This window comes from Procambarus clarkii, chromosome 71 (assembly GCF_040958095.1).
Source record: "Procambarus clarkii isolate CNS0578487 chromosome 71, FALCON_Pclarkii_2.0, whole genome shotgun sequence".
Taxonomy (NCBI): Eukaryota; Metazoa; Arthropoda; class Malacostraca; order Decapoda; family Cambaridae; genus Procambarus; species Procambarus clarkii.
This window is the reverse complement of record NC_091220.1, coordinates 4,498,919-4,525,512: the sequence shown is the minus strand read 5'-3', so window position 1 is coordinate 4,525,512 and position 26,594 is coordinate 4,498,919. Positions and strand designations below refer to the sequence as shown.

At 47.9% G+C, this 26,594-nt stretch overlaps 1 long non-coding RNA gene across 1 annotated transcript in view; it reads right to left on the bottom strand.

The window, feature by feature from the left end:
• The window catches only part of LOC138356314 (uncharacterized), a 6,317-nt gene extending 1,155 nt beyond the window's left edge, over positions 1-5,162 (bottom strand). The window contains exons 1-2 of the long non-coding RNA XR_011224347.1: positions 5,085-5,162; positions 1,947-2,053 (exon numbers count right to left, since the gene is read on the bottom strand). This is a non-coding gene — a long non-coding RNA (uncharacterized lncRNA). The remainder of the gene's footprint in view (positions 1-1,946; positions 2,054-5,084) is intronic.
• Between the last annotated feature and the right edge of the window lie 21,432 nt (positions 5,163-26,594).

The window sequence follows — 26,594 nt, the reverse complement described above, 5'->3', positions numbered from 1 at the left end:
AATAGAGAATAATATATATCTTTCAATCTCAACATTAGATTTTCTAATTTCCAACTGTATTAAATAAATAGCATTAAAATATTTTCCTTCTTAACTATTACAAAAATCAACGAATTTGAGTAACTTTTGCTTTTGTTTTATTTGTACCTTAAACATAACACTGAACAATCAATTATGTGCCACCCCACCTTCCTTCATCTGCAAAAAAACTAATCAAAAGACATATGTACAAGGCTAAAAAAATTCAGCAACACTTACCATACTCAGGCTAAAAGAATTAAGCAACACTTACCATACTCTTTTTATATTCACTGTTAACTTTTAGCTCATGTGACAGACTTTCCACCTGCTCAACAGTTTCAAGTGGGGATGGAAGAATGTCTTCCAGGATTGGTATATCTCCATGTGTTTTTGACATATGGGTTTCCGTCATTTTGACAATATTCAGGAATTTTGCAAAAATAATGGCATTTACTATTTTTAAAAGATTATTAGCAAATTTACAGAAATGGTGCATTCGGAAGACAAAACCGTGGTAGACATGGTTGGAACAAGTTAGGTGAGAGGGTGGTGGAGGCCAAAACCATAATCATAATCATCTGTATCAAACCTTATTACAGGTAAAACCAGTAGGCAGTCTACTGTATTTTATCAAACCGTTATTAGTATAATAGATCTCGTAATAATTTTGCAAAAATAATGGCATTTACTATTTTTAAAAGATTATTAGCAAATTTACAGAAATGGTGCATTCGGAAGACAAAACCGTGGTAGACATGGTTGGAACAAGTTAGGTGAGAGGGTGGTGGAGGCCAAAACCATAATCATAATCATCTGTATCAAACCTTATTACAGGTAAAACCAGTAGGCAGTCTACTGTATTTTATCAAACCGTAATTAGTATAATAGTTTAATCTCTTTGATGTAATTTGTACATCTCTTTCAGTTGCATTAGTGTGGGTGTTGATACAGGCTTCTGGAAATTTATAAGAATTAATTAATATATATAATTATAATTCACTTTGCTATTCCCCATTCCACAGTCCTCTCGTCCTTCCCGTAATAATTTTGCAAAAATAATGGCATTTACTATTTTTAAAAGATTATTAGCAAATTTACAGAAATGGTGCATTCGGAAGACAAAACCGTGGTAGACATGGTTGGAACAAGTTAGGTGAGAGGGTGTTGGAGGCCAAAACCATAATCATAATCATCTGTATCAAACCTTATTACAGGTAAAACCAGTAGGCAGTCTACTGTATTTTATCAAACCGTAATTAGTATAATAGATCTCGTAATAATTTTGCAAAAATAATGGCATTTACTATTTTTAAAAGATTATTAGCAAATTTACAGAAATGGTGCATTCGGAAGACAAAACCGTGGTAGACATGGAACGAACAAGTTAGGTGAGAGGGTGGTGGAGGCCAAAACCATAATCATAATCATCTGTATCAAACCTTATTACAGGTAAAACCAGTAGGCAGTCTACTGTATTTTATCAAACCGTTATTAGTATAATAGATCTCGTAATAATTTTGCAAAAATAATGGCATTTACTATTTTTAAAAGATTATTAGCAAATTTACAGAAATGGTGCATTCGGAAGACAAAACCAATTTTTCACTTTTGACAATTGAGCACCTGCTACATCCAGATTCTAGGGAGGAAAGGAAGGACGATCTTACTGGATCCCATAGCCTCTCCGAGGCACAAACCAGGCTTTTACATAACCCCCCCCCCTGCACCCGAGCTTTTTAAAATAGTAAATGCCATTATTTTTGCAAAATTATTACGAGATCTATTATACTAATAACGGTAAATAAATAATAAATAGTAAATAAATCAAAATCAGTTACATTATTTTATCTTATTCATAGCATAAATGTTCTCGAAGATTACTAAAAAGAAATTGAATTAGACTACAGCAAATTGGCAAACTTTACCTTGTATCTGTTTCCACCGAGTTTGTTTGGGGCGTTCTTCAACATATCAGCAATACTTGTCTCAACATCTCTTTCAGTTGCATTAGTGTGGGTGTTGATACAGGCTTCTGGAAATTTATAAGAATTAATTAATATATATAATTATAATTCACTTTGCTATTCCCCATTCCACAGTCCTCTCGTCCTTCCCACTTCCCTGTCCCCACATCATCCCCACTATTCCCACTTCCCTGTCCCATCGTCCTCCTTACCATTTTCCCCTCCCCTGTCCTTCTTCCTCCCCCACCATCTCCCATTCACCTGTCCCTTTGTCCTCCCCAGCATTCCCCTGTCCCCACCATCCCCAACTCCCCAGTCCCCTCGTCCTCCCCACCATTACCCTCTCCTCTGTCCCCTCGTCTTCCCCACCATACCCCCCTCTCGTCCTCCCCACCATTCCAAACTACCTCATCCGATGCATTCTATAATGGTCTGATGCTTCCATCAGAAAATTGGGAACATCAAATGATCTGATATTCCCATCACTGAAAAATAAGAACAGCTAAAAAAATGAAATGAAAAAAATAAAAAAATAAACTATACTCATGAAATGAACAGTATGGTAAACAACACAGCTCAATTTCAATGCAATGTCACACAAAATTATTAAATCGAAATGAAAATAAATTGAAATCTATGAAAATTCAAATTATCAATACAATCGGAAATATTGAAATAATATCGCAACATAATATAGTGTGGGTTGCTCTTACGTGCAACAGACGGTGCTGTTTTTCAAAAAAGGCATGGTTTTACCTGTCACAAGTGTGGCATCTATACTTATACTCACGAAATGAACGGTATGGTAAACAACATAGCTCAATTGCAATGCAATGTCACAATAACATTTAATAACAATAATAACAATAACATTTAAATATACTTTAAGATATAATCTAGAAGAAAATAAGAACATTGAAACGGTTCATGAACTCGATTTCAATAAAGGACACTATGGGGAACTTTGAAAAACAGTTAATGAGTATAATTAGACAGACTTGTTGCTAGGCAGAGGAGTAAATAATGAGATATATGGCAAATTTTGCAAAATATACGGCACACAAACATTCATACCCAAACAAAGCAAAATGCTAGGTAAGAACAAAGCAGTTGGCCCGTAGGGGAAAGGAGATACCCACAAGACTGGAATACAAGTCATTAACAAGCACACAAGTACTACACTACACAACAACCGCACTACTACCAGAACTGGACGAATCACTACCAAAACAACACATTGCACATCACTACCAAAACAACACAACACAACACAAGCATTGGCAAAGAATTATAGACCAGTTGCACTAACATCCCACATAATAAAATTATTTGAGAGTGATCAGGAGTCAGATTACTAGTTTTATAGAGACCAATGACCTCCACAATCCAGGCCAACAAGGATTTAGAGCAGTTTCTATGATCGAGCCACTGAGATCTATAAAGAATTCTGATCAAGAAAGAGATCTAGGGGTGGTTTTAGATAGAAAACTATAACCTGAGGATCATATTAAGAACATTCTGCGAGGGGCCTATGCTACACTTTTTAACTTTAGAATTGCTTTTAAATACATAGGTCAAAAAGTTTTAAAAGTTTTTTAAACCTCTCGTGTATCATGAGTGTGTTAAAGCATCAGATGGTGCATTCAGATGATGAATATTACCTAGTTCCTTCATCTGGGAAGAATGAACACATATTGGTGCATTCGGATGATAAAAACTAACTACTGTAGTTTAATTGATCAACAGACTGTATATCATATGCAGACTGTATGTGGATCTGCGGGCCACTCCAAACAACAGCCTGGTGGACCAAGCTCCACCAGGGCTAAAGCACAAAGTGATATAGATGTGATAGAGAAACTAGGTCAAATGGAGGAGTAGGTCTGTATATTAAACAGCACCTGACGTGCACAGAGCTACTAAACTCAATGTAGTGGTAGAGTGGTGGGGGGGGGGGGGGAAACATTGCAGAAAAAAACAAAAATACAATTTGGTCAACAAAACAGCATTGTTTAAAATAGAAGACATGGGTTGTCATTTTGGGGGTAAGGTAGGTTACATTGAGTTAATTAGTTAGTACTTAGTTTTTATCTTAAACTGGTTGGGAGAGGTACAGTGTTGCCTAAAGAACACCTAAAGGTAAATTAAATAATGATTGCGAATCCACAAGAAGTTGACATAATATCGCTAGAGATCTGCAATCAGGATGATAAACTTTCCTTAAAGAATTTGACAAACACTTGCTGATAGGACATGAAGTAAATGAAATGTATGTCAAGTTTTGTGAAATATATGATAAAAGCACAACAAAATTTGTACCAAAGGAGAGATGCAGAACTAGGAAAAGGGGTTTGTTCAACAGAAATTGCGAGAGGGCCTGAGACCCAAACACACACAAATGGAATCAATATATAGCAAGAGGCCAAACCCCCAAACATACAAGCGATGCAAAGATGCGAGAAACAGCAGCAGCATTAAGGAGAGGGACTTAAGGACCATAAATAAAGTGTGAAAATAAACTCGAGTAAATTTTTTTAACTACTCTCGACAGTGAAGAAAAACAAATATTCAGACGATTTGTGTTAGAATCATTAATCTTACACTTTCGGTCATATTCAACAACACAAATACATACACACACATTCCTGTTGCTGTAGCAAGTGAAGAATTACACACACAGATCACAATAACGTGATGCATCAAATGAACAAATCCACAAGGGCCGTGACGAGGATTCGAACCTGCGTCCGGGAGCATCCCAGACACTGCCTTAATCGACTGAGCTACAACAGGGTAAAAGGGTTGAAACCGAAGTTCTACTGAACTTACTGGATCCCATAGCCTCTCCGAGGCACAAACCAGGCTTTTACACAACCCCCCCCCCCCTGCACCCGAGCTATGTCAACAGGCCGTTCTCCCTCTTCGCCCTTCCGAATGCACCATATCAGTAAATTTTTTAATAATCTTTTAAAAATAGTAAATGCCACTATTTTTGCAAAATTATTACGAGATCTATTATTCTATAGAATAATGCATATAAATGCATATATGCATATAAATACAAAACATAAATACAAAAGTAAATGTAAATAATTTTACCTTGCACCTAGATCCACCAAGCCTGTATGGCGCGCGTTTCAGTACTTCGGAAATCTAGAACTATCTTGAATCTCTAATCTGCAATGAAACAATACATATTATTGCACTTACCAAAACATGGATGAATGTAGAAAATACAGAACTATTAGCTGAATATCAAATAAATGGATTTAATCTATTTCACACAGATAGATATATTACACCGTGTATATTAGGTAATACCTAACATACACGCCTCCACACACACTACATTTGAAATGTAGTCTCAAAAAGACTACATTTCAACAGCAAAGATTACTCCATAAAAAAATAATTAAATTATTGACCAACATGAGAGAGGGTTAGCCAACATGAGGGTTGTGTTGATTGCCTGAAAATATTTAAATTGTGTAATGTATTGAATGGCATTTTTCAAGTTACAACATTTTTTAAATTACTGAACTAGGTTCTAGGCTTTGCTAGGCTTAATTCAATTATTACAGATAAGCCTAACCTAGCCTAGAACCCAGTGGGTTTTCTTCCTATTGGGGAGTGTTGTACATGCCTCGCCTCCACATACACACTAGCACAGCCAGGCCTCGCCTCCACATACACACTAGCACAGCCAGGCCTCGCCTCCACATACACCAGCACTGCCAGGCCTCGCCTCCACATACACACTAGCACAGCCAGGCCTCGCCTCCACATACACACTAGCACAGCCAGGCCTCGCCTCCACATACACCAGCACTGCCAGGCCTCGCCTCCACATACACACTAGCACAGCCAGGCCTCGCCTCCACATACACACTAGCACAGCCAGGCCTCGCCTCCACATACACCAGCACTGCCAGGCCTCGCCTCCACATACTCACCAGCACAGCCAGGCCTCGCCTCCACATACACCAGCACTGCCAGGCCTCGCCTCGCCTCCACATACACCAGCACTGCCAGGCCTCGCCTCCACATTTAAACCAACCAAGCCCACAAATACGTTAACATGGACCAGCATTACACCGTCTAACATACTCTGTCAGATGTAACAACTAAATTTGTGAATTCAAGACCAAATCTATTGTATAACACAGTGTTAGTACGAGAAAAACATTACTTACATTCGAAGCCGTGTTTTAAAATGGCGGCGGTCTTGTACTGACGCTCCAAACTGTGTGTTCGTTTGCGTATGATGAACGTGTGACAATTTACTACAACAATTATTTAATTATTCTTATTCTTATTTTAATATTTTTAGGGTACATGAAATTTCAAACTTATTTGCACACAATAATATAATTGCATTGTCATAACCTTTATATATTACGGAAAATACGATGACATGAACGAAGTCAAAGTGAAGTTGAAGTCAAAGTCATTCGCCGAACGTATTAGTCATTTTTTTTCATACATACATAGTTGATTTACAAACATAATGTTGGATTTATAGATAGAGCTAGTGCATACAATACCTAAAGCCACTATGTAGGCCTATAGCATTTCAGGCAACCGGGCAGTATATATGGACCCCTTACTCAAATCTCTGAATATGTTAGATATTAAGTCCCTGCACATACTCTCATGTGTATTTTATATATATAAAACGCTGCACTGTAATGTCAATCCTGACCTTAAAAGCTTCCTAGAAGGTTGTAACAGATCCCATGAGCACCACACCAGAAACAAATACCTATTTGATATTCCAAGAGTACGACTTAGTCAAACTAGAAATGCTTTACAAATCAAGAGACCTCGAATGTGGAATGACCTTCCCAATTATGTTAAAAACTGTACCTCTCCCAACCAGTTTAAGATAAATAAAGATAAATTTATAAGTTAAGAAAAATTCCACAAATCAACAACCCTGTTACTGACCCTGTATTTACCCAAGTCTTTCCTAAATCTAAAATTAACTTATCCAATTTATACCCATTGTTTCGTGTTCTATCTTGTGTTGACAATTTTAATACCCTATTAATATCCCCTTTGTTATATCTATTCAGGAAATTGTGGTTGATCTCGAACCCATTGATAATGTGACGACTTATACAGAATTTTGTAACTATATCATCAAGATTGTAACCAGCTTAGCTAAATGTAGTGTGGGGTTCAGTCCCTAAGCCCATATATGTGCCTCTCTAACCATTTAGGTTACAGGGCAAAAACATAAAAACAAAGGTAACTGCAGAAGGCCTATTGGCCCATACCAGGCAGCTCCTATCTATAACAGATAAACACTAAGTACTACCTAATTAACTCAATGTAACCTACCAACCTAACCCCCAAAATGTCAATCCATATCTTTTATTTTAAACAATGCTGTTTTGTTGACCAAATTGTATTTTTACTCTTTTTCTGTCATGTTTCTCCCACCCCTGTTTTTTCCCTTTTTTCTTATTTTTTCTCAACATAATTCATACTTTAATTATGCGGATCAGGACATCACCTGATCAAACACATCAAACATCGTTTGACCACCATCAAACACACACATTTCGTGTGTGTTTGACGCTCACTGATATGTACCAGCGTTGTTTTATATATGGTGCTATTCTATCTTACGCTTTGTTGCTCTTTTTTACCTACGGGCTCATAGAACATTCTATTGCGAAAACATTGGCACAAAAATGAATGACGTACATACAATAATAATGTCAGGACAGTGATATAATTATAAACTTTCAAAGCACTGTATCGCCCATGTGTCGTCTTGTCACCAATACTGGGTAACAGTTCCGCCACTTCCCACACTCTTGCGGGTGGGCAGCGACCATTATTCTACGTTTATATTCATATCACCGTGTTGGGAATTTCATTGCGAGTACATTGATACCAAAATTAACGCTGTAGGACAAGTGTGGAAGTGATAACAATCCCAAGAGTAAAAACATTTTGTTGCTCTTGGGCACTCACGGCGAGTCATCTACGTAGGTATTTATTGGGTGCTGGTATTCATATAACTTTTGGTGACCGTTTTTGCTGATTTTCTTCTAGAGAATGTTATTGCGAACACGTTGGTACCAAAATGAAATACATAGCTCGAGAACTAAGGTCAGGAGAGTAAAAAGAGTATACACATTTTTGTTTTGACGCTTAATTAAGGTTATTGTGAGTACTCATCGCCTGCCTAGAAACTGGAACTAGTAATTCCATCTATCATACATATCATACAAGAGGAGCCACACATCTATGGATCATCCAATAAAATCAGCAGACTTCTAGATGTTACTACTGCTCGGCTTAGACTCGGTTACAAGTATCTCTGGGAATTCTCATTATCTGCTGATGTAGACCTGACCAAATGTAAACTGTGTCAACAAAATTATTCGCACACCCTCCGTCACTATGTGATGGAGTGCGAAAAGATACATGAATTTAGAGACAATTCTATAACCAATGTTCCAGCGATGTGTCAATATTTCATTCAAAATGATCTGCTACCAGAAATTTTAGCCAAATATCCCCAGTTTGCTAACTGTAGATAACAACTAAGTGATTGTAACCTATCCACCGCTGCCCACTGGATGGGGGACGGTGTGCAGGACAAACATATAAATTTTGATACTAGCTCTCCACATATGTCAGTTGCTTAATTTAGAACCTGTACTTGAGGTCGATCTCGAACCCATTGTTGATGTGATGACTTATATTGAATTTTGTAACTAGCTCATCAAGATTGTAACTTGCTTAGCTAAATGAATTGTGGGGTTCAGTCCCTGAGCCCATTATGTGCCTCTGTAACCCTTTCCACAACCGCCCACAAGATGGGTATGGGGTGCATAATGGGGTGGGGTGTCTTGGCCAAACGTGCCACATCAAAACCACAAGTTGACATTGAATGTGAATTAACAATGAGACAAGTAAGATTTATACTAATACATTTATACTAACTCTGTTGAGCGTTGACCATTTATACATCAAATCTGTTGATGTGAGCACTTTAGTTTAGTCTGCCGTTTAAAGAAAAAAAGAGCATATCAATGGTATATCACAGAAAACGAATTTATCATAAACTCATGTATTTGTCTTATCATATTGAACTGCATTCATATTTTTAATATATAACAATATGAATATACAAATTTATGTAAATCCCCTACCTTGTTGGAATCTGTGGAAATGAATGAGCAAATGTGCTGGCTGAAGGCGCTGAAGGAAACCACATTGGTTTCATTTTGGATACAAATGTCCATGGAAATTCAAAATGGAAACTAATTATATAGTTGAACCTGCAGAGACGAGTTTAAGAATCTGTGTTGAGAGTGATGGACACAGCCTTCACAATTATACTTCAGAGAATGTAAACATCTAAGAGTCATTAGAAATATGTGTAGAATAATAAACCCTACATTGTTTGAGTTAGGGAAAACACCATTTGTGATATATAGATACTATAGCTGTTCCTAAAGATTCACCCTTTTTTGCACCAGCAAGATAACATAAGATTTTAAGAGTTGACGAATGTTAATATTCTTGTTTGATAAACTGTGAACTTGAGACATAGTTAATAAGAACATATTAACACAACAAAATGTTTTCAAAATCCTTAACACCACTTTCCAGCAACTTATATAATTTATATAAATTATTTTAGAGAATAATACATAAATTATATATTTAAACATGATATAGTGTTTAGTGGAATGTATAAGGAGTCAAATTGTGTTAAAAAGAGCAATTTTTAGAAAATTTGGAAAAATACTTTTTTCTGTTCAAATTATAACTAAATGGATTATAAAGGTTTCACTCAGCCAATATATATCATTCACAATTTATTAATGAATTTTACAAAAAAACACCATAAATTTTATATTTAAACATGTAAAAACTATTTGTTTTACATTTGGAAGAAAATAATTGTAGAAAAACAATTTATAATTAAACCTTTGTGTTTGGATTTTTTGAGTAAAAGTTTCTCAAAGGCTCTCCTGCACCATTCTCAATGCAAATCATTCCCACACCTATGGCAAGAGATAGGCGAACGTTGTGTAGATGATTTGTGTTTGCTGGGATGAGGCTACTGCACCTCCTGACTCACATAAGGCTACTGCACCTCCTGACTCACAAGAGGCTATTGCACCACCTGACTCACAAGAGGCTACTGCACCTCCTGACTCACATGAGGCTACTGCACCTCCTGACTCACAAGAGGCTATTGCACCACCTGACTCACATGAGGCTACTGCACCACGTGAGGCTACTGCACCACCTGACTTACATGAGGCTACTGCACCACGTGACTCACATGAGACTACTGCACCACCTGACTCACATGAGGCTACTGCATCACGTGAGGCTACTGCACCACCTGACTCTCATGAGGCTACTGTACCACGTGACTCACATGAGGCTACTGTACCACGTGACTCACATGAGGCTACTGTACCACGTGACTCACATGAGGCTACTGTACCACGTGAGGCTACTGCACCAACTGACTCTCATGAGGTTACTGCACCACGTGACTCACATGAGGCTACTGCACTGTTACGGCCCTCTCGGGACGCAACGGGGTTCTTACTCTGATGTAGTTAGAGGAAGATATATATCCGGCCCCAAGCCAGTAGAGGCTATCAAGGGATGCGATCCGTGACGCAAGTAACTTAAAGGGAGTAGGGAAAGAAAGGTAAAAACTTAATATATTATAATCTTCACCATCACCATTTAAATATATAAAATAATAGACGTGCACAAGGGGAGGGTATTAACACTATACAAGGGGATCGTGCACAATCTGGTCTTCTGCTGAAGACTCTTGATTAAGAAGCAAGGTGCTGAGTCCGCGGTGCTTTCTTCGTGGCCTCAAGACGTGTCTTCTGGAACGCCGAGCCTACCCTGGCCACAGGTCAGCCAAAACACAGGTCCACTGGGGGCACCGTCGTGGAGGCCGTCAACCACACGTCCAGCAGGTCTGCTGGCAGGTACTGGGCCACCAAGGCTGGTACGGCCACTCCACGAACGATAAAAGGGGTACGCCCTAGACAGGAGTCTCGTGTGATATCACCAATCACCCTCCTGTCCTCAATACCCCAGTGGATTATCGTCTCCAACCGTCGGTCCCGGGTAAATCCTTCCACTGCCACTCCACTGGCAGGCTTAACACACCACAGTGTTCTTCCGGGGGGACGACGTCACAACAGCTGCAGCAAACTTCACAGTATGGAGACTGGCTGCCTCGGGTAGACTGACTTCACCTTCAACACAGTGGTCCCAGGTCGGCTCTGTAAGCAGACACGTCATCAATAATGGACACTAATACACCACACTCACAGGCTCAGATACAAACGCCCGACATATCCACTCCATAGATGGCGTTGTCGTCGGAGCACCACCTCACCAGAGGTCAGGAGCGGCGGTGTTGAGCGTTGAACCAGACTGGAAACTGGTCCTCGAGGCCAGTACACGCTGTCCTCACTAGGTGTCGTCGTTCGTTTGGCGGGGGTTTCGGGAGCTGACCCACAGATGGCGTGTTTGTCACTGCTCCAGGCTCGGACGCTGAATCCGGGTTCGTAACATGCACCACGTGAGGCTACTGCACCAACTGACTCTCATGAGGTTACTGCACCACGTGACTCACATGAGGCTACTGCACCACGTGAGGCTACTGCACCACCTGACTCACATGAGGCTACTGCACCACGTGACTCACATGAGGCTACTGCACCACCTGACTCACATGAGGCTTCTGCACCACGTGACTCACATGAGACTACTGCACCACGTGATTCACATGAGGCTACTGCACGACCTGACTCACATGAGGCTACTGCACCACCTGACACACATGAGGCTACTGCACCACCTGACTCACATGAGGCTACTGCACCTCCTGACTCACATGAGGCTACTGCACCACCTGACTCACATGAGGCTACTGCACCACCTGACTCACATGAGGCTACTGCACCACGTGACTCACATGAGGCTACTGCACCACGTGACTCACATGAGGCTACTGCACCTCCTGACTCACATGAGGCTACTGCACCACCTGACTCACATGAGGCTACAGCACCACGTGACTCACATGAGGCTACTGCACCTTCTGACTCACATGAGGCTACCGCACCACGTGACTCACATGAGGCTACTGCTCCACGTGACTCACATGAGGCTACTGCACCACGTGACTCACATGAGGCTACTGCACCACGTGACTCACATGAGGCTACTGCACCACGTGACTCACGTGAAGCTACTGCACCACCTGACTCACATGAGGCTACTGCACCTCCTGACTCACATGAGGCTACTGCACCACCTGACCCACATGAGGCTACTGCACCACCTGACTCACATGAGGCTACTGCACCTCCTGACTCACATGAGGCTACTGCACCACCTGACCCACATGAGACTACTGCACCACGTGACCCACATGAGACTACTGCACCACGTGACCCACATGAGGCTACTGCACAACGTGACTCACATGAGGCTACTGCACCACGTGACTCACATGAGGCTACTGCACCTCCTGACTCACATGAGGCTACTGCACCTCCTGACTCACATGAGGCTACTGCACCACGTGACTCACATGAGGCTACAGCACCACGCGACTTACATGAGGCTACTGCACCTCCTGACTCACATGAGGTTACTGCACCACCTGACCCACATGAGGCTACTGCACCTCCTGACTCACATGAGGCTACTGCACCACGTGACTCACATGAGGCTACAGCACCACGTGACTTACATGAGGCTACTGCACCTCCTGACTCACATGAGGTTACTGCACCACCTGACCCACATGAGGCTACTGCACCTCCTGACTCACATGAGGCTACTGCACCACATGACTCACATGAGGCTACTGCACCTCCTGACTCACATGAGGCTACTGCACCACCTGACTGACATGAGGCTACTGCACCTCCTGACTCACATGAGGCTACTGCACCACCTGACTCACATGAGGCTACTGCACCTCCTGACTCACATGAGGCTAATGCACCACCTGACTGACATGAGGCTACTGCACCACGTGACTCACATGAAGCTACTGCACCTCCTGACTCACATGAGGCTACTGCACCACGTGACTCACACGAGGCTACTGCACCACGTGACTCACGTAAGGCTACTGCACCACATGACTCACATGACGCTACTGCACCACGTGACTCACATGAGGCTACTGCACTACGTGACTCACGTGAGGCTACTGCACCACGTGACTCACATGAGGCTACTGCACCTCCTGACTCACATGAAGCTACTGCACCACGTGACTCACATGAGGCTACTGCACCACCTGACTCACATGAGGCTACTGCACCACGTGATTCACATGAGGCTACTGCACCACGTGACTCACATGAGGCTACTGCACCTCCTGACTCACATGAGGCTACTGCACCACCTGACTCACATGAGGCTACAGCACCACGTGACTCACATGAGGCTACTGCACCTTCTGACTCACATGAGGCTACCGCACCACGTGACTCACATGAGGCTACTGCACCACGTGACTCACATGAGGCTACTGCACCACGTGACTCACATGAGGCTACTGCACCACGTGACTCACATGAGGCTACTGCACCACGTGACTCACGTGAAGCTACTGCACCACCTGACTCACATGAGGCTACTGCACCTCCTGACTCACATGAGGCTACTGCACCACGTGACTCACACTGAGGCTACTGCACCTCCTGACTCACATGAGGCTACTGCACCACCTGACCCACATGAGGCTACTGCACCACCTGACTCACATGAGGCTACTGCACCTCCTTACTCACATGAGGCTACTGCACCACCTGACCCACATGAGACTACTGCACCACGTGACCCACATGAGACTACTGCACCACGTGACCCACATGAGGCTACTGCACAACGTGACTCACATGAGGCTACTGCACCACGTGACTCACATGAGGCTACTGCACCTCCTGACTCACATGAGGCTACTGCACCTCCTGACTCACATGAGGCTACTGCACCACGTGACTCACATGAGGCTACAGCACCACGTGACTTACATGAGGCTACTGCACCTCCTGACTCACATGAGGTTACTGCACCACCTGACCCACATGAGGCTACTGCACCTCCTGACTCACATGAGGCTACTGCACCACGTGACTCACATGAGGCTACAGCACCACGTGACTTACATGAGGCTACTGCACCTCCTGACTCACATGAGGTTACTGCACCACCTGACCCACATGAGGCTACTGCACCTCCTGACTCACATGAGGCTACTGCACCACATGACTCACATGAGGCTACTGCACCTCCTGACTCACATGAGGCTACTGCACCACCTGACTGACATGAGGCTACTGCACCTCCTGACTCACATGAGGCTACTGCACCACCTGACTCACATGAGGCTACTGCACCTCCTGACTCACATGAGGCTAATGCACCACCTGACTGACATGAGGCTACTGCACCACGTGACTCACATGAAGCTACTGCACCTCCTGACTCACATGAGGCTACTGCACCACGTGACTCACATGAGGCTACTGCACCACGTGACTCACGTAAGGCTACTGCACCACGTGACTCACATGACGCTACTGCACCACGTGACTCACATGAGGCTACTGCACTACGTGACTCACGTGAGGCTACTGCACCACGTGACTCACATGAGGCTACTGCACCTCCTGACTCACATGAAGCTACTGCACCACGTGACTCACATGAGGCTACTGCACCACGTGACTCACATGATTCTACTGCACCTCCTGACTCACATGAGGCTACTGCACCTCCTGACTCACATGAGGCTACTGAACCACGTGACTCACATGAGGCTACTGCACCACGTGACTCACATGAGGCTACTGCACCACCTGACTCACATGAGGCTTCTGCACCACGTGACTCACATGAGACTACTGCACCACGTGATTCACATGAGGCTACTGCACGACCTGACTCACATGAGGCTACTGCACCACCTGACACACATGAGGCTACTGCACCACCTGACTCACATGAGGCTACTGCACCTCCTGACTCACATGAGGCTACTGCACCACCTGACTCACATGAGGCTACTGCACCACCTGACTCACATGAGGCTACTGCACCACGTGACTCACATGAGGCTACTGCACCACGTGACTCACATGAGCCTACTGCACCTCCTGACTCACATGAGGCTACTGCACCACCTGACTCACATGAGGCTACAGCACCACGTGACTCACATGAGGCTACTGCACCTTCTGACTCACATGAGGCTACCGCACCACGTGACTCACATGAGGCTACTGCTCCACGTGACTCACATGAGGCTACTGCACCACGTGACTCACATGAGGCTACTGCACCACGTGACTCACATGAGGCTACTGCACCACGTGACTCACGTGAAGCTACTGCACCACCTGACTCACATGAGGCTACTGCACCTCCTGACTCACATGAGGCTACTGCACCACCTGACCCACATGAGGCTACTGCACCACCTGACTCACATGAGGCTACTGCACCTCCTGACTCACATGAGGCTACTGCACCACCTGACCCACATGAGACTACTGCACCACGTGACCCACATGAGACTACTGCACCACGTGACCCACATGAGGCTACTGCACAACGTGACTCACATGAGGCTGCTGCACCACGTGACTCACATGAGGCTACTGCACCTCCTGACTCACATGAGGCTACTGCACCTCCTGACTCACATGAGGCTACTGCACCACGTGACTCACATGAGGCTACAGCACCACGCGACTTACATGAGGCTACTGCACCTCCTGACTCACATGAGGTTACTGCACCACCTGACCCACATGAGGCTACTGCACCTCCTGACTCACATGAGGCAACTGCACCACGTGACTCACATGAGGCTACAGCACCACGTGACTTACATGAGGCTACTGCACCTCCTGACTCACATGAGGTTACTGCACCACCTGACCCACATGAGGCTACTGCACCTCCTGACTCACATGAGGCTACTGCACCACATGACTCACATGAGGCTACTGCACCTCCTGACTCACATGAGGCTACTGCACCACCTGACTGACATGAGGCTACTGCACCTCCTGACTCACATGAGGCTACTGCACCACCTGACTCACATGAGGCTACTGCACCTCCTGACTCACATGAGGCTAATGCACCACCTGACTGACATGAGGCTACTGCACCACGTGACTCACATGAAGCTACTGCACCTCCTGACTCACATGAGGCTACTGCACCACGTGACTCACATGAGGCTACTGCACCACGTGACTCACGTAAGGCTACTGCACCACATGACTCACATGACGCTACTGCACCACGTGACTCACATGAGGCTACTGCACTACGTGACTCACGTGAGGCTACTGCACCACGTGACTCACATGAGGCTACTGCACCTCCTGACTCACATGAAGCTACTGCACCACGTGACTCACATGAGGCTACTGCACCACCTGACTCACATGAGGCTACTGCACCACGTGATTCACATGAGGCTACTGCACCACGTGACTCACATGAGGCTACTGCACCTCCTGACTCACATGAGGCTACTGCACCACCTGACTCACATGAGGCTACAGCACCACGTGACTCACATGAGGCTACTGCACCTTCTGACTCACATGAGGCTACCGCACCACGTGACTCACATGAGGCTACTGCACCACGTGACTCACATGAGGCTACTGCACCACGTGACTCACATGAGGCTACTGCACCACGTGACTCACATGAGGCTACTGCACCACGTGACTCACTTGAAGCTACTGCACCACCTGACTCACATGAGGCTACTGCACCTCCTGACTCACATGAGGCTACTGCACCACGTGACTCACACTGAGGCTACTGCACCTCCTGACTCACATGAGGCTACTGCACCACCTGACCCACATGAGGCTACTGCACCACCTGACTCACATGAGGCTACTGCACCTCCTGACTCACATGAGGGTACTGCACCACCTGACCCACATGAGACTACTGCACCACGTGACCCACATGAGACTACTGCACCACGTGACCCACATGAGGCTACTGCACAACGTGACTCACATGAGGCTACTGCACCACGTGACTCACATGAGGCTACTGCACCTCCTGACTCACATGAGGCTACTGCACCTCCTGACTCACATGAGGCTACTGCACCACGTGACTCACATGAGGCTACAGCACCACGTGACTTACATGAGGCTACTGCACCTCCTGACTCACATGAGGTTACTGCACCACCTGACCCACATGAGGCTACTGCACCTCCTGACTCACATGAGGCTACTGCACCACGTGACTCACATGAGGCTACAGCACCACGTGACTTACATGAGGCTACTGCACCTCCTGACTCACATGAGGTTACTGCACCACCTGACCCACATGAGGCTACTGCACCTCCTGACTCACATGAGGCTACTGCACCACATGACTCACATGAGGCTACTGCACCTCCTGACTCACATGAGGCTACTGCACCACCTGACTGACATGAGGCTACTGCACCTCCTGACTCACATGAGGCTACTGCACCACCTGACTCACATGAGGCTACTGCACCTCCTGACTCACATGAGGCTAATGCACCACCTGACTGACATGAGGCTACTGCACCACGTGACTCACATGAAGCTACTGCACCTCCTGACTCACATGAGGCTACTGCACCACGTGACTCACATGAGGCTACTGCACCACCTGACCCACATGAGACTACTGCACCACGTGACCCACATGAGACTACTGCACCACGTGACCCACATGAGGCTACTGCACAACGTGACTCACATGAGGCTACTGCACCACGTGACTCACATGAGGCTACTGCACCTCCTGACTCACATGAGGCTACTGCACCTCCTGACTCACATGAGGCTACTGCACCACGTGACTCACATGAGGCTACAGCACCACGCGACTTACATGAGGCTACTGCACCTCCTGACTCACATGAGGTTACTGCACCACCTGACCCACATGAGGCTACTGCACCTCCTGACTCACATGAGGCTACTGCACCACGTGACTCACATGAGGCTACAGCACCACGTGACTTACATGAGGCTACTGCACCTCCTGACTCACATGAGGTTACTGCACCACCTGACCCACATGAGGCTACTGCACCTCCTGACTCACATGAGGCTACTGCACCACATGACTCACATAAGGCTACTGCACCTCCTGACTCACATGAGGCTACTGCACCACCTGACTGACATGAGGCTACTGCACCTCCTGACTCACATGAGGCTACTGCACCACCTGACTCACATGAGGCTACTGCACCTCCTGACTCACATGAGGCTAATGCACCACCTGACTGACATGAGGCTACTGCACCACGTGACTCACATGAAGCTACTGCACCTCCTGACTCACATGAGGCTACTGCACCACGTGACTCACATGAGGCTACTGCACCACGTGACTCACGTAAGGCTACTGCACCACATGACTCACATGACGCTACTGCACCACGTGACTCACATGAGGCTACTGCACTACGTGACTCACGTGAGGCTACTGCACCACGTGACTCACATGAGGCTACTGCACCTCCTGACTCACATGAAGCTACTGCACCACGTGACTCACATGAGGCTACTGCACCACCTGACTCACATGAGGCTACTGCACCACGTGATTCACATGAGGCTACTGCACCACGTGACTCACATGAGGCTACTGCACCACGTGACTCACGTGAGGCTACTGCACCACGTGACTCACATGAGGATACTGCACCACGTGACTCACATGAGGCTACTGCACCTCCTGACTCACATAAGGCTACTGCACCTCCTGACTCACAAGAGGCTATTGCACCACCTGACTCACAAGAGGCTACTGCACCTCCTGACTCACATGAGGCTACTGCACCTCCTGACTCACAAGAGGCTATTGCACCACCTGACTCACATGAGGCTACTGCACCACGTGAGGCTACTGCACCACCTGACTTACATGAGGCTACTGCACCACGTGACTCACATGAGACTACTGCACCACCTGACTCACATGAGGCTACTGCACCACGTGAGGCTACTGCACCACCTGACTCTCATGAGGCTACTGTACCACGTGACTCACATGAGGCTACTGTACCACGTGACTCACATGAGGCTACTGTACCACGGGACTCACATGAGGCTACTGTACCACGTGAGGCTACTGCACCAACTGACTCTCATGAGGTTACTGCACCACGTGACTCACATGAGGCTACTGCACCACGTGAGGCTACTGCACCAACTGACTCTCATGAGGTTACTGCACCACGTGACTCACATGAGGCTACTGCACCACGTGAGGCTACTGCACCACCTGACTCACATGAGGCTACTGCACCACGTGACTCACATGAGGCTACTGCACCACCTGACTCACATGAGGCTTCTGCACCACGTGACTCACATGAGACTACTGCACCACGTGATTCACATGAGGCTACTGCACGACCTGACTCACATGAGGCTACTGCACCACCTGACACACATGAGGCTACTGCACCACCTGACTCACATGAGGCTACTGCACCTCCTGACTCACATGAGGCTACTGCACCACCTGACTCACATGAGGCTACTGCACCACCTGACTCACATGAGGCTACTGCACCACGTGACTCACATGAGGCTACTGCACCACGTGACTCACATGAGGCTACTGCACCTCCTGACTCACATGAGGCTACTGCACCACCTGACTCACATGAGGCTACTGCACCACGTGAGGCTACTGCACCACCTGACTCTCATGAGGCTACTGTACCACGTGACTCACATGAGGCTACTGTACCACGTGACTCACATGAGGCTACTGTACCACGTGACTCACATGAGGCTACTGTACCACGTGAGGCTACTGCACCAACTGACTCTCATGAGGTTACTGCACCACGTGACTCACATAAGGCTACTGCACCTCCTGACTCACATGAGGCTACTGCACCACCTGACTGACATGAGGCTACTGCACCTCCTGACTCACATGAGGCTACTGCACCACCTGACTCACATGAGGCTACTGCACCTCCTGACTCACATGAGGCTAATGCACCACCTGACTGACATGAGGCTACTGCACCACGTGACTCACATGAAGCTACTGCACCTCCTGACTCACATGAGGCTACTGCACCACGTGACTCACATGAGGCTACTGCACCACGTGACTCACGTAAGGCTACTGCACCACATGACTCACATGACGCTACTGCACCACGTGACTCACATGAGGCTACTGCACTACGTGACTCACGTGAGGCTACTGCACCACGTGACTCACATGAGGCTACTGCACCTCCTGACTCACATGAAGCTACTGCACCACGTGACTCACATGAGGCTACTGCACCACCTGACTCACATGAGGCTACTGCACCACGTGATTCACATGAGGCTACTGCACCACGTGACTCACATGAGGCTACTGCACCACGTGACTCACGTGAGGCTACTGCACCACGTGACTCACATGAGGATACTGCACCACGTGACTCACATGAGGCTACTGCACCTCCTGACTCACATAAGGCTACTGCACCTCCTGACTCACAAGAGGCTATTGCACCACCTGACTCACAAGAGGCTACTGCACCTCCTGACTCACATGAGGCTACTGCACCTCCTGACTCACAAGAGGCTATTGCACCACCTGACTCACATGAGGCTACTGCACCACGTGAGGCTACTGCACCACCTGACTTACATGAGGCTACTGCACCACGTGACTCACATGAGACTACTGCACCACCTGACTCACATGAGGCTACTGCACCACGTGAGGCTACTGCACCACCTGACTCTCATGAGGCTACTGTACCACGTGACTCACATGAGGCTACTGTACCACGTGACTCACATGAGGCTTCTGTACCACGTGACTCACATGAGGCTACTGTACCACGTGAGGCTACTGCACCAACTGACTCTCATGAGGTTACTGCACCACGTGACTCACATGAGGCTACTGCACCACGTGAGGCTACTGCACCAACTGACTCTCATGAGGTTACTGCACCACGTGACTCACATGAGGCTACTGCACCACGTGAGGCTACTGCACCACCTGACTCACATGAGGCTACTGCACCACGTGACTCACATGAGGCTACTGCACCACCTGACTCACATGAGGCTTCTGCACCACGTGACTCACATGAGACTACTGCACCACGTGATTCACATGAGGCTACTGCACGACCTGACTCACATGAGGCTACTGCACCACCTGACACACATGAGGCTACTGCACCACCTGACTCACATGAGGCTACTGCACCTCCTGACTCACATGAGGCTACTGCACCACCTGACTCACATGAGGCTACTGTACCACCTGACTCACATGAGGCTACTGCACCACGTGACTCACATGAGGCTACTGCACCACGTGACTCACATGAGGCTACTGCACCTCCTGACTCACATGAGGCTACTGCACCACCTGACTCACATGAGGCTACAGCACCACGTGACTCACATGAGGCTACTGCACCTTCTGACTCACATGAGGCTACCGCACCACGTGACTCACATGAGGCTACTGCTCCACGTGACTCACATGAGGCTACTGCACCACGTGACTCACATGAGGCTACTGCACCACGTGACTCACATGAGGCTACTGCACCACGTGACTCACGTGAAGCTACTGCACCACCTGACTCACATGAGGCTACTGCACCTCCTGACTCACATGAGGCTACTGCACCACCTGACCCACATGAGGCTACTGCACCACCTGACTCACATGAGGCTACTGCACCTCCTGACTCACATGAGGCTACTGCACCACCTGACCCACATGAGACTACTGCACCACGTGACCCACATGAGACTACTGCACCACGTGACCCACATGAGGCTACTGCACAACGTGACTCACATGAGGCTACTGCACCACGTGACTCACATGAGGCTACTGCACCTCCTGACTCACATGAGGCTACTGCACCTCCTGACTCACATGAGGCTACTGCACCACGTGACTCACATGAGGCTACAGCACCACGCGACTTACATGAGGCTACTGCACCTCCTGACTCACATGAGGTTACTGCACCACCTGACCCACATGAGGCTACTGCACCTCCTGACTCACATGAGGCTACTGCACCACGTGACTCACATGAGGCTACAGCACCACGTGACTTACATGAGGCTACTGCACCTCCTGACTCACATGAGGTTACTGCACCACCTGACCCACATGAGGCTACTGCACCTCCTGACTCACATGAGGCTACTGCACCACATGACTCACATGAGGCTACTGCACCTCCTGACTCACATGAGGCTACTGCACCACCTGACTGACATGAGGCTACTGCACCTCCTGACTCACATGAGGCTACTGCACCACCTGACTCACATGAGGCTACTGCACCTCCTGACTCACATGAGGCTAATGCACCACCTGACTGACATGAGGCTACTGCACCACGTGACTCACATGAAGCTACTGCACCTCCTGACTCACATGAGGCTACTGCACCACGTGACTCACACGAGGCTACTGCACCACGTGACTCACGTAAGGCTACTGCACCACATGACTCACATGACGCTACTGCACCACGTGACTCACATGAGGCTACTGCACTACGTGACTCACGTGAGGCTACTGCACCACGTGACTCACATGAGGCTACTGCACCTCCTGACTCACATGAAGCTACTGCACCACGTGACTCACATGAGGCTACTGCACCACCTGACTCACATGAGGCTACTGCACCACGTGATTCACATGAGGCTACTGCACCACGTGACTCACATGAGGCTACTGCACCTCCTGACTCACATGAGGCTACTGCACCACCTGACTCACATGAGGCTACAGCACCACGTGACTCACATGAGGCTACTGCACCTTCTGACTCACATGAGGCTACCGCACCACGTGACTCACATGAGGCTACTGCACCACGTGACTCACATGAGGCTACTGCACCACGTGACTCACATGAGGCTACTGCACCACGTGACTCACATGAGGCTACTGCACCACGTGACTCACGTGAAGCTACTGCACCACCTGACTCACATGAGGCTACTGCACCTCCTGACTCACATGAGGCTACTGCACCACGTGACTCACATGAAGCTACTGCACCTCCTGACTCACATGAGGCTACTGCACCACGTGACTCACATGAGGCTACTGCACCACGTGACTCACGTAAGGCTACTGCACCACGTGACTCACATGACGCTACTGCACCACGTGACTCACATGAGGCTACTGCACTACGTGACTCACGTGAGGCTACTGCACCACGTGACTCACATGAGGCTACTGCACCTCCTGACTCACATGAAGCTACTGCACCACGTGACTCACATGAGGCTACTGCACCACGTGACTCACATGAGGCTACTGCACCTCCTGACTCACATGAAGCTACTGCACCACGTGACTCACATGAGGCTACTGCACCACGTGACTCACATGATTCTACTGCACCTCCTGACTCACATGAGGCTACTGCACCTCCTGACTCACATGAGGCTACTGAACCACGTGACTCACATGAGGCTACTGCACCACGTGACTCACATGAGGCTACTGCACCACCTGACTCACATGAGGCTTCTGCACCACGTGACTCACATGAGACTACTGCACCACGTGATTCACATGAGGCTACTGCACGACCTGACTCACATGAGGCTACTGCACCACCTGACACACATGAGGCTACTGCACCACCTGACTCACATGAGGCTACTGCACCACGTGACTCACATGAGGCTACTGCACCTTCTGACTCACATGAGGCTACCGCACCACGTGACTCACATGAGGCTACTGCACCACGTGACTCACATGAGGCTACTGCACCACGTGACTCACATGAGGCTACTGCACCACGTGACTCACATGAGGCTACTGCACCACGTGACTCACGTGAAGCTACTGCACCACCTGACTCACATGAGGCTACTGCACCTCCTGACTCACATGAGGCTACTGCACCACGTGACTCACACTGAGGCTACTGCACCTCCTGACTCACATGAGGCTACTGCACCACCTGACCCACATGAGGCTACTGCACCACCTGACTCACATGAGGCTACTGCACCTCCTTACTCACATGAGGCTACTGCACCACCTGACCCACATGAGACTACTGCACCACGTGACCCACATGAGACTACTGCACCACGTGACCCAAATGAGGATACTGCACAACGTGACTCACATGAGGCTACTGCACCACGTGACTCAGATGAGGCTACTGCACCTCCTGACTCACATGAGGCTACTGCACCTCCTGACTCACATGAGGCTACTGCACCACGTGACTCACATGAGGCTACAGCACCACGTGACTTACATGAGGCTACTGCACCTCCTGACTCACATGAGGTTACTGCACCACCTGACCCACATGAGGCTACTGCACCTCCTGACTCACATGAGGCTACTGCACCACGTGACTCACATGAGGCTACAGCACCACGTGACTTACATGAGGCTACTGCACCTCCTGACTCACATGAGGTTACTGCACCACCTGACCCACATGAGGCTACTGCACCTCCTGACTCACATGAGGCTACTGCACCACATGACTCACATGAGGCTACTGCACCTCCTGACTCACATGAGGCTACTGCACCACCTGACTGACATGAGGCTACTGCACCTCCTGACTCACATGAGGCTACTGCACCACCTGACTCACATGAGGCTACTGCACCTCCTGACTCACATGAGGCTAATGCACCACCTGACTGACATGAGGCTACTGCACCACGTGACTCACATGAAGCTACTGCACCTCCTGACTCACATGAGGCTACTGCACCACGTGACTCACATGAGGCTACTGCACCACGTGACTCACGTAAGGCTACTGCACCACGTGACTCACATGACGCTACTGCACCACGTGACTCACATGAGGCTACTGCACTACGTGACTCACGTGAGGCTACTGCACCACGTGACTCACATGAGGCTACTGCACCTCCTGACTCACATGAAGCTACTGCACCACGTGACTCACATGAGGCTACTGCACCACGTGACTCACATGATTCTACTGCACCTCCTGACTCACATGAGGCTACTGCACCTCCTGACTCACATGAGGCTACTGAACCACGTGACTCACATGAGGCTACTGCACCACGTGACTCACATGAGGCTACTGCACCACCTGACTCACATGAGGCTTCTGCACCACGTGACTCACATGAGACTACTGCACCACGTGATTCACATGAGGCTACTGCACGACCTGACTCACATGAGGCTACTGCACCACCTGACACACATGAGGCTACTGCACCACCTGACTCACATGAGGCTACTGCACCTCCTGACTCACATGAGGCTACTGCACCACCTGACTCACATGAGGCTACTGCACCACCTGACTCACATGAGGCTACTGCACCACGTGACTCACATGAGGCTACTGCACCACGTGACTCACATGAGCCTACTGCACCTCCTGACTCACATGAGGCTACTGCACCACCTGACTCACATGAGGCTACAGCACCACGTGACTCACATGAGGCTACTGCACCTTCTGACTCACATGAGGCTACCGCACTACGTGACTCACATGAGGCTACTGCTCCACGTGACTCACATGAGGCTACTGCACCACGTGACTCACATGAGGCTACTGCACCACGTGACTCACATGAGGCTACTGCACCACGTGACTCACGTGAAGCTACTGCACCACCTGACTCACATGAGGCTACTGCACCTCCTGACTCACATGAGGCTACTGCACCACCTGACCCACATGAGGCTACTGCACCACCTGACTCACATGAGGCTACTGCACCTCCTGACTCACATGAGGCTACTGCACCACCTGACCCACATGAGACTACTGCACCACGTGACCCACATGAGACTACTGCACCACGTGACCCACATGAGGCTACTGCACAACGTGACTCACATGAGGCTGCTGCACCACGTGACTCACATGAGGCTACTGCACCTCCTGACTCACATGAGGCTACTGCACCTCCTGACTCACATGAGGCTACTGCACCACGTGACTCACATGAGGCTACAGCACCACGCGACTTACATGAGGCTACTGCACCTCCTGACTCACATGAGGTTACTGCACCACCTGACCCACATGAGGCTACTGCACCTCCTGACTCACATGAGGCTACTGCACCACGTGACTCACATGAGGCTACAGCACCACGTGACTTACATGAGGCTACTGCACCTCCTGACTCACATGAGGTTACTGCACCACCTGACCCACATGAGGCTACTGCACCTCCTGACTCACATGAGGCTACTGCACCACATGACTCACATGAGGCTACTGCACCTCCTGACTCACATGAGGCTACTGCACCACCTGACTGACATGAGGCTACTGCACCTCTTGACTCACATGAGGCTACTGCACCACCTGACTCACATGAGGCTACTGCACCTCCTGACTCACATGAGGCTAATGCACCACCTGACTGACATGAGGCTACTGCACCACGTGACTCACATGAAGCTACTGCACCTCCTGACTCACATGAGGCTACTGCACCACGTGACTCACATGAGGCT